Source organism: Macrobrachium nipponense, chromosome 21 (genome assembly GCF_015104395.2).
Source record: "Macrobrachium nipponense isolate FS-2020 chromosome 21, ASM1510439v2, whole genome shotgun sequence".
Taxonomy (NCBI): Eukaryota; Metazoa; Arthropoda; class Malacostraca; order Decapoda; family Palaemonidae; genus Macrobrachium; species Macrobrachium nipponense.
Genome location: NC_087212.1, coordinates 51295986 through 51307453, shown reverse-complemented (window position 1 = coordinate 51307453; position 11468 = coordinate 51295986). Strand labels below are relative to the sequence as shown.

Below are 11468 nucleotides of genomic sequence, written 5' to 3'. Positions count from 1 at the left end.
GTTTGATGTCGCATTCAGCCACACTTATCTCTTGTTGTGAATCTCTTTTGCAATTATTCAGGATTTACCTGCCGTTGGTATCTTAAATTGTCAGTTATTTGTCTATTCGTTTGTGACCCATTTTCCTTAAATTGTCAGTTATTTGTCTGTTCGTTTGACCCATTTTGCCTTATTGTCCCAGTTTTGTTTATCTTTTGTTTGGCCCATTTTCCTTTTAAATTATTCATTTTTGTCTGTTCGTTTGTGAACCCATTTTCCTTAAATTGTCATTATTTATCATTCGTTTTGTGACCCATTTTCCTTAAATTGTCAGTTGTTTATCTATTCGTTTGTGACCCATTTTCCTTAAATTATCAGTTATTTGTCTGTTCGTTTGTGACCCATTTTCCTTAAATTGTCAGTTATTTATCTATTCGTTTGTGACCCATTTTCCTTAAATTGTCAGTTATTTGTCCTATTTCGTTTGTGCCCTTTTCCTTAAATTGTCAGTATTTTTCTATTCGTTTGTGACCCATTTTCCTTAAATTGTCCGTTATTCATCTATTCGTTTGTGACCCATTTTCCTTAAATTGTCAGTTATTTATCTATTCGTTTGTGACCCATTTTCCTTAAATTGTCAGTTATTTGTCTGTTCGTTTGTGACCCATTTTCCTTAAATTGTCAGTTATTTATCTATCCGTTTGTGACCCATTTTCCTTAAATTGTCAGTTATTTATCTATCCGTTTGTGACTCATTTTCCTTAAATTGTCAGTTATTTATCTATCCGTTTGTGACCCATTTTACTTAAATTGTCAGTTATTTATCTATTCGTTTGTGACCCATTTTCCTTAAATTGTCAGTTATTCAACTATTCGTTGTGACCCATTTTCTTTGTATTTCATTTTTTATCGTCACATCGGTATTTTGTTCTGCAGAGTCTTGTTAGTCAGGTAAATGGTCATTTATCTTGTTATTTATAAATGATTTTTCATTTTGAATAATGACAAGAGGAACAAAAGGAACATGGCGTGATCCGACCTTCAGCTTACTCGGGGCTTGTGCAAGATTTTCCCGTCACCCATAAGTTGTTAACATTACATATATTCCTGACTTTTAACGTAAATTAAAACATGCTAAAATCTATGATAAAATAGAGCCTTGTTTCGCCTATGAAAATTGAAATAGATACACTATATTTTATTAAAAATAATTTTTCTGTACTGTTTGACATGTACATTATTTATTCTTTTACATTTTTATTCTAGTAAATAAATCATAAATATCCTATTCTAAAATTCCTGTATCTTTAACTCAACACGAGCACCTTTCCTATCCTCCCAACAAGAGCAAGAACAAAAACAACAACAAATTAGTTTTTGGTATAGGCCAATTACTCCCCGAAGTAAGAGAAAATTAGAGGACGAAAGCTACACATTTGTTATTGAGATTGCATGTCAACAGGAAAAACCGTGGGATTGCTCAGAACGTTTGTTAAGTTTCGGCGAATCGTTATTCAGAATTTCCCTTTTGAACAAAGGTTCTTTTTTCTATCCTGCGTTGCCTGACTGCCACATTACATCATTATTTCACGTTTATCTTCATTAATGTTGACCCTGGATCATGAAAATTCGTTGTTGTTTATTTCTTGAGCTATTTCCGCCTTTATTTCAGCCCTCCAGCCATCCTCCCCATCCCGTTTTTTCCCCCAGTTTGTGTTGTTCCTTACAAGAAATTTTCATTGTGTTAACGTTTATTTTTTGTATTTTGTTTATTTTATTCTTATTTAATTAGTTTTTATTTTTTTCAATTTTGATTTTTTTGAATTCTTAGTTGCAATTCCTCTTATTGTCTCAGAATTGACCCAGTCGACTATCGGCAGGCAGTACCTGGAAGCAATTCGTCGGTAACAGTAAAAATAGTATCTAACAATAAGTATGAAATCATTCTTTAATTAACGCTCGTTACCAGTTGCTGAGGGAAAAGCTATACATTTTAAAAAGTGAGAGATTAAAACGAAAAGATAACTGATCAAGCTATGACGCAATAAAGTCAGCGAGAGGCCATAAATTTCCTAAGGTTTTTACATTTTCTGGTTGATGACCCAGAAATCAGTAACTTCGTCAGGATCACATGGTTTCTTTCTGCCTATAACATGTGGACCGATGTATTCAAAGATAATTGAAGGGCAAATAGTTTTTCGTTTGTTGGGTGATTTTCTCCATGGACATTGAATTTGTGCGTGTGCTTATGTGTCGAGATGGGAGTTTCAGCCTCTATATTTTGAACTTAATTGAAACAGTACATGTAACTGAATAATTTCATCTCCCTACGCAGTTTTAGTGCTAGTGACAGCTCCCATTTAATCATTTTCCTTTGATTCCGGGTGCTCAGAAGGGTCCTGTCACCTGCTTTGTTTCTTTCTGCTACGTTCTAGCTGAGCATTATTAATAGCTCTAGTTCATCTCATCTCAGTTTTAGAGTTTGTGTCTGAATATAACCGCTCTTCCATTTTTTTTTTTTTTTTTTTTTTCAGCAGCAATCGGGCATTAGTGGATTCAGACGGCGAAAGCGATATGATCGTCTATCTCGAGAAGTCACCTCGACTCCATTGACATGTGTGTCTTGAAATTCGAGTCACCAGCGAAGTCTTCCGAGAAGCAAAACTGGTCGGGTTAGGGTGACGGCGTGTCTGTGTTAATTTAATGTGGGTCGTCTTTGGATATGATGCAATGATTACGAAATGCTCAGTTGCAGCTTCATCTTTTTTTGTTAACTCTGTTGTTGTTACTGTTACACTTAACCCTTGGGATGCTAAATGTCACTGATGTAGTGGGTTGTGATTCACTTTGAAATGCCCGTTACATATTATTGAGATTAACAAAGAGTCTATCATTTTTGTTTGAATTAATGTGTTCTTACTTGTGGGAATTTCAAATAAGATTATATAGCAACCTTGTATATCCTCAAAGTCCTTCAAATTGATGATAACTTTTAAATCAAACAATGTATAGTGATTACCTAAAAGCAACCGTTAACATGGAAGCAGAATATGGATGCAAGTTAACAAACGATTGTACGTGTATGTAAATATATATATATATATATATATATATATATATTATATATATATTTATTATTTATTTATATGTGTGTGTGTGTTTGGGTTATGAAATGCAGTTTTTAGCCCGTTTCGTTACCTAGTAATAACTAGTAATAACTGTCAAGCACTTTGATCGTGGATAAAGATTCATCGTTTGAATATAATAAGAATGTATAGGCAATTATTGTGGGAAGTTCGTACATATATCAGTCAGATATTCGTCATCGAAGGTTGTTGTAATTCACAGTCGTGTAGCTACCGATGTCACATAATCATTAACACTGAGAGACACTTTTTTTTCGGCATTTACGTTGATGTAGCGAACTTGCAAGTTTGATTACTTCCATTCCCACAATTCCTTCGCTCCCTCTTAACATTCATTTATTCTGTTTTGTTTGCAAGCAGATGCAAATGCCGATACAAACACTCGAGCACGATTTGCAACATGGCAAGAAGCCTTATAATCTGGAGTCGGTTGATGATGTGCTTGAGACTGCATCGGAGTTAATGTGTCAGCTGCAGAGCCTGAGCCGTTGTCGTCTTTCAAGACAAGAGGGGAAACCGTTAGATACCATCAGCATTTTTTGCCTGTCTGGGCAACGTAGTCCTTGCTTCTTCTCTAAAAGTGACGAAGTTTTTTTTTTTTTGTTTTGCCCACCCTCATGGCCTGCGAGCCACACCCCTGGCGCGCGTTAATCCTCTGTTGACGTTGTCTTATATCCCAGTCGTGACATTTTGTTGTTCTCGCGAGTTTGTCAAATCGCCATGATGAAAGTCACGTCGAATCGCCTTCATGAAATGAGAACCGACGCGCAACAACCAAGAAGTTGGACGACATTCATTCACCATTTGTGTGAGGCAGAACCCACCCCGTTGAGTCTGTCTGTCGGGTGAACATTGCCTCTGGGCAAAGGCCACACTGAATAGTCAGTTTCTACACGCCCACACAACGTTTGAAGAAGGATAGTAGTATACAAATGGGAGTCTCACGGCATAACAACATTCTCCTGTCTGTTACGGATCGTCAAGAACGTCTGAATGATGTAATTCTCATTTCGTAAGCCGGTATTGGGAAAATACTCGTATTAAGCGATGTAAATATCCACAGTTTTCGACGTGGTCTTATTTATGGTGACGTCATGGGGGAATTGTTCTCATTGCCCGCTTCTCAAGGCCATTTATAATTAGATTCGTACCCCGACACTCATTTCGCATGTTTAGGGGTGGCTTATTTTGTATTTTTTCATTGTAGCCATTTTATGCATCCCCTGTGCAGTAGGCTGCACAATCCCCCATAGACCATTGTAGTTCTATCCATAAAGAAAGTGACGTTCGTAGGACAGGGAAGTCAAGCGACGAGACACTTCAATTTGCAGGCTTACCTTCTATGCGTTGTGCCTGAGTGCGCAGTACATGCTTAGAAGCTTCACGTAAAACGAAGAAGGGAAAAAAAAGTTACCTGACGGGTCTCCTACGTCAGCGCCACGGAGGAATGTGCTAGACCTTAACACAACAACAACAGTAGAAGCAGGAACGTTTGTACTTATTTACCGAAAGGCAAAATACTGTCGATTTGCTATACGGATAAAAGCATAGGGTATTCAGTCATAAATGTGTTCCTTAATAAATGTTGTTATTTGTTTTATAAGTTGAAATGTTGATTGAGCTCTTCATGTACATAACTTTCCTGAACGGCAGTAGACCGTGAACATGTTCAGGAATGATTTTACTTTTACTGCTTAAAAATATGTGAATTGTGTCGTAGATGTCAATTAGAACTCGCTTTGAGGTCGTTCTGGCTTTATGTAAAAACAACTGCGAAGATGCACATACACGTCATATAGGTGTGCGTGCGCGCCTACGCGTGTCGGCGTATATCTTCTCTGATATGGTATAATGGGGTCCTCGTATCATGTTTCGTTGTATTTATTAGTAGAATTTCTAGCCTGGATTTGATGATAGTCATTTGACTTTGTGTTGAATGGAAAACTAATAATTGCAATCGCGTCAGAAATATTAAAAATTATTATGATGTATGATAATTTTGGCAAGAACTATCCGACTATTATGTGTTTATGATTGATTTCATTTGTTCTTTATATATATATATATATATATATATATATATATATATATATAATATATATATATATAGTGTGTGTGTGTATGTGTGTGTGTGCATGCGCGATGTAGTTGAGAAAACTTCAAAGTATGGGGATTTGCACGAAGGCAGATATTGTCTGACGATTCATTGTTGGTGTTTTAATATATTTCCAATGTTTTACATAATGTTGACGTGCTTCTGCTACACTAGAAAAATGTTTAATTAAGATACACCTCAATGCTATCCTTTTGGAAATATTAAGAAAAATAAAATTCAGGATATTAACTAGGATAAACAAACTTTAGTAGTGAATACTGGGGACAAGGAAACGTTGCGTGCTTTCAAGCAAGTCTTATGGTCTGAAATAGTGGCACAGCCCCACTGAGTGAATCCTCTGAACCTACATATGATGGGCATGATGTGGGATAAGCTGCGGCTGCTTTTTCGCAAGCTTGTATGTATTGGTATTAAAGCTGACTGGCTCAATAACTTTTTACATTAAAACAAAATATTTAATTGTTCAGACTGTTTACAGATGTGACAGACAGAACGACAAATAACTGAAAGCTGTGGGATAAAAAAAATCTTGATGATTTGAAATATATTCTTCATGGTTACTAGCACATGTCTTGTTTATCGTGCAAATTTACAAGATTCCTGTCTTTAGCAAATATTGTAGACGATTATTTTCATCCGTGACTGCCAGTGTCATAAATGTTTATTATTTAGAAATTGTAAATAGCGGTGAGGAGGGCGGTTTAGATTCCCACCCTGTTATATAAATGGAAAACTCGTGCACGGGTAAATTACTACTGGTTGATCTAATGCGTAGTTTGCTACTGAGTACGTAATCTTCTTCTCTAAGGTCGTCTGTAACAAGTTTTTTTTTTAATGCACTCTGATTATGACATGCTGCTTGACACAATAAGGTCGAAAGTAGACGTGCTTGTATGAGATTGTCACATGTATGTATTTTTCCTTTGCGGGCAAATAAAAAAAATGCTAAGATAGTTAATGTTTTGTTTTGATGAAATTAATTTAGGTTTGTCGATGGTTAAACCCCTTATTGGCCGGTTTTACTCTGACCGACGTACGAGGATATTTTCTTTGATCTCCCTAATAGAGTGATGTTTCTTCATGGTAGGTAAGGATTACAAGTAAATGAAAAAAAGTCCCCTGTTATGTTGGTTATTGAGAGCGAAACTTATAAAAGTTTAATGAAGGATGAGAGACCATGGCGCTTTATTTTGAAAACGTGTTCTACATATAGTATTAGATCTGTGTGTGGTTGATACGCAGCAGGGCCGAGGTTCCAATAATATGCGCAGACGCCCCTGCCAGCGGCAGCGCGGCTCACGCTGTTCAGTGGTGGTAAGAGGGATACGGAGGTTGCAGTAACATCGCGGTACTGGGCTGGTGCTACACCGATCGAATTGGCGAATTTTGTTTGAAAGGGTTTTTGTTGCCTTGCAGAGCTTCAGAGGATCTCGAGTTCAGTGTCAGTACAAACTTTTGACGATACGATTAAAGATGTCTGCTTCACCTGTTGCCCGCCAGGCTGTTACTAGTCAGGCCAAGCCTCAAAGTATTCCTCGACGAGTGACCATTAACTCACCGGCGGAATTGCCCAACGATTACTGCACAACTCCAGGGGGAACTCTCTTCTCAACGACTCCTGGAGGTGAGAGAGATGACATTGTTGAATAGTATTGATATGATCAAGGTGCTGTCATGCCATTACAAGTGAGCGCGTTGTTGCTTAGCGTAAAGGTCGTCCTTGTGAGCGAGCAGGTGGGTTTGTTTACATCCTCCGTCCTGGCACTGGCACTCCACACTGGCCATCTTACAAGGCTATGGGTCTTTGGCATCTCAATTGGAGCTGATGGCATCTCAGAAAATGATGTAGCCTGCCTGTTTGTAGGCGCATTTAGAATAGATATTTACTAGGTACCTTATGAAAGTTCGAAGTTAATGTTACCTAGCCTTCAAGTAGTAGCTACTTACTACCTACTAGGTAGTCCTATATCTTAATAGCTACCCATCATCGTCGTGAGATTTAGTTATATTTTGGTGCCCAACTGTTGGACCTTTTTGGCCATCTGGTGTCCACGTTTATCTTCATTTCATAATTATATAGGTAGCAGCATATCCTGTCATTTTTTTTTTTTTTTGTCAAAGTGCTTTGTTTATTTTTAATTTTTACATCTTAGCTTATTTGAGTTAGTGTATTTGGGCTGCCTTCAAAGGTGCCTATATAGGTAGGCCTGTACCATTCTGTATTATTGGTGTGGATAATTTTAAGGAAGAGGTACTGTTTAGGGTAGAATATCACGACAGGCCAACCCTCATCACGGTGGACGGGTCTTATTCACTCTATATTTAATTGGTGAAACATGAATACAATTGCAACTCTAAGCATACCATTTAAAAGACTGAAGTTTCGTCAACATATTGTGATATATGAAAGCCCCATACAAACTAAAATAAGCATGTGAGCTCTTCGTAAAATATGTTTTCAAGGCAGTTTTGAAATCCAATATGGCGGCTACGTTTGCATGGACGGTTCTCATCAGTGACAGCCACCTCTTTCCCCAGCCTTCCCAGCACTCATTTGAACAATGTTACCGTAGTATGTAACGTATGTATGTAACGTTTATTGATCTTACTCAAGATTGCAGTTGTAATCAGCACAATAAAACAACATTTTGTTGCCTATATTAGTGAAAGTATGAAACTTATTCCCGGGGTTATGGTTTGAACTGAATTCATTCTTACCTTGTAATCGGCGGTTTTTATCCTTACTGCCATCACAACTGAAACTCCACAGTGCTTATTTGATTGTTATTATACACATTTTGGTCTCGGTTTCACTCCACATTGCACTTTTTAAAAACCCGTTGCTATTCCTGGTTTCTAAGCGCGCGCGCCATAACACAATTACGAACAGCAGACGACGAACTGCAAAGTTTTTATTCCCTAAACTGTTTACTTTACTCGTTATTTAGTTTAAATTTACTTTGTTATTTAAAAATTTTGATTTAATTCATGTATATTGATGCCCTTGTTTGCAACCAATTACCCCGAAAAATTACAGATATTTCTAAAGTAGATAAAATCAAATGTTTCTAACGTTTTCGTACATCTGGCTGCCGAAAAACCAATAGAGGGAACGAATACGGAAAAGTGCAGAGGAACTACTACGTTTTTTTTTTTTTTTGCTTTTTTGTTTTTGCTAGCACTTTTCATTGATTTCAGTCTTTATTAGTATTTTGAATTTCTTTAATAATCGTATGCCAGAAATAAATGTAACCTTTAATGTTTGCATGCTTTAATGTTTACATGCTTTAATGTTTGCATGCTAAGAATGGCAAAATCATCGTTGCCACATTAGTGGAGGCTTCACACATACGCCGTTCCATTATTATAAACTGTTTCCATGAATTCTAGTTGTCATAGTAATGCAATAATGATAAAATTGCTTTAATATTTATGTATATATACGTTTTGTGTGTAGTCTTATACCCAGTTTGGAGGGTCAACACATACCGAATGGCAACAGAGAGAGAGAGAGAGTTAGAGAGAGAGAGAGAGAGAAGAATAGACGAGAGAGAGTAGAGAGAGAGACAGAGAGAGAGAGAGGAGAAAGGAAGGCGGAGGAAACGGAAGAAGAAAAGGGATGGCGGTGGAGGGGGGGTGGGGGGTGGGGAGAGGGTAGGTGGAGCTTTATACACGTGTTCGTATCCATTTCTGCATAATGGAGTTTTTGTCTCTTGGTACAAGGACAAGTGTCGTTATTCTTTACGATTAGTGATTCACGATACCCTTATAAATTACGGCACTGGGTGTAATGCACTATAGCAAAATCTCGTTCTGTTACGAGTGTTCGTTACAGAAATAGGTATTGCCCAAAAACGTGCTTGCACTGTCTGAAACCCATAGTAGACATGCTGCTTAGTTGTCAATCAAGTTTTTATAACCAAGTATTTTTTTACAAGTAGCTATTGAATAAATTTGTATTTTTCTCAGTCAAAACATATGCCCCTCAATGCTAACTTTCCTCTTTTAACGACTTTCTGGTCATTGCAAATTCGGCCCCATAATTTCTTATGGTGCGAAAACAGAGAGAGGCCCATGGACCGAAAACGATTGCGTCACACTACGGCGATAATCCAGCAGTAAAACATCTTCCTATATCCAAAAAGTAAATAATAAAGATATATATGCGCATTACGATTATAACAATTACATGTATAGCTGATAACAATCTGCATGAATAACTGGTAAACTGTTCTGCAATGACAGTTGAGTATAGCAATTATTTACAATAGGTACGAAAGTCAAGATGTCGTGACGTCATAATACAGAACTTAAAAGAACGTTCTAATTCAGAAAAATAATTACTTAAATTGAGTCAGAGTCGAGTTACTTTTCAATAACGAATATTTTCAAATTAATCATCATAAATATGTAAAATATTGATGTTTTACTACTTATTTAAAAATTAGCTAAGAGCACGCTTCTCGTCATCTTCTACCAAAACAGCTGTTTACTCCTGGCTTCTTGTTGGTGAGAAATCGTTTTTCGATTGTTGTGATAAAAGTGCTCCAGCGTCTGTGGGTACAAGTGGTGTGCGGATTTATCACAGGAAATGGGAAGTTTGTTGACACAAGCGACTCCGTAAACATTGAGATGGCGTCAATCTTCGAAACATTTTTAGTTGTAAGTAAAAATTTCTAAAGCGTTTTGGTGAGATTTCCACTGCCGTGGGCGCCATTTTCAGTACCCTCTGTTTAAATCTTAAAATTTGGCCTTAATTTCTAACTTGGAGAAAATACTTACTTCGAAAGGAGAGTAGAGGTCTTTAGCTCCGTTTCTCACCAACAACAAGTCGCGACTGATGCCCATCTCGGGTGTCAGGACGCGTTATAATGTTCTTTTTCGGAGGGTGGCTAGCGTTGATTATAGGTGGCCTGCTTGGCCTGCTGTGATATTCTACCCTAATAATGAAATATTTTCATACAATCAACTTACCTGTCAGATATATACATAGCTAAGACTCCGTCGTCCCCGACAGAAATTCAAATTTCGCGCCACTCGCTACAGGTAGGTCAGGTGATCTACCTGCCTGCCCTGGGTGGCGGCAGGACTAAGGAACCACCCCGTTTTCTATCATATTTTCTCTGTCGCCGGTGGTATCAACATTGTTGTTATTACCTCCTGACTTAGATTCATTTTTCAACCTTTGATCAACGTTTTTTCGGCTTTTTGGTGACGTATTTGGATCGTGTTTTGGCATTCGCTACTGTGGACTGTTTTTGGAATAACTCTTTTGGATTTTTCTCAGTATGTCTGATTCTAATGTGAGTGTGAGAATGTGTGTGAATGTAGGCTGCAGGGTGAGGATACCGAAAGCTTCGGTTGATCCTCACACTGTATGCCGTAAATGTAGGGGGGTCTTCAGTGTTCTGCTATTAACACTTGTAAGGAATGCGAGGGTTTGAATGCAGAAGAGTGGAAGACTTTGACTTCTTATTTGAAGAAGTTAGAGAGGGATAGAGTTAGACGACTGAAAGGTGTGAGTTCAAGGCCTATTGAGCCTTCACGGATAATTCTAACCCTACGGATGTAGATTGCTCCCTTATATATCTCATTCTCAGATGTTTTTTCGATTCGGCATCGGAGATCGCCAATCTGAAAGCGACTATTAGAGACATGAAGTCCAAGATGGCTGACTCGAAAGGTAAGGCTAGTGATAGTGAACATTTTAGTGAAGTGAGTTCTATCAGTGTTGTGGAGGGGGCGTTTGATCGTCCCTGCGGCGCTCCCAGGCCTAGACCTCTTCCAAGCTCCCATGCCCAGAGGAGGAAGGGAAAGTCGAAAAAGCCTTAAGGAGGTCGTGGGGAATCCCCAACGGTCAGACGTCCCTTCAGCTAGCTCTGCTTCATGGCAGCCAGCTCAAGGGCGCTATAGAAAAAGCTGAAGCGTCATATGAAGCAAGACATTGATTCGAGCCCAGAGCGCTTCTCAGATGACGCCCCGTCTGCTATTAACGAAAGCGCAAGGGTGGCTGTCAGCGTCACCTGACGCTTATGAGGAAGTACCCCGTCATGCTTCTTCCCCGAGTGATGACGAAAGGCGTCATGCACTAGACGTGGGAGAAGCGTCAAGAAAGATCATTATGGCGGTTCAGGAACAACTGTCATCTCTTGTGGGAGTTTTAGCGCCCCGTCGGAAGGACGTGACGCTTCCAATTAAGAAGTCTCGTCCTCTCTCACCTGCTCGAA

The 11468-nt window shown here is 38.4% G+C and overlaps 1 protein-coding gene across 2 annotated transcripts in view; it reads left to right on the top strand.

Annotated features, from left to right (window-relative positions):
• Window positions 1-6485: 6485 nt before the first annotated feature.
• Window positions 6486-11468, top strand: part of LOC135198029 (uncharacterized) — a 75386-nt gene continuing 70403 nt past the window's right edge. The window contains exon 1 of one of the 2 annotated variants that reach the window (XM_064225388.1): window positions 6486-6865. The gene's annotated coding sequence lies outside the window, so the exon portion shown is untranslated. The remainder of the gene's footprint in view (window positions 6866-11468) is intronic. The other variant, XM_064225390.1, reaches the window with a different exon arrangement.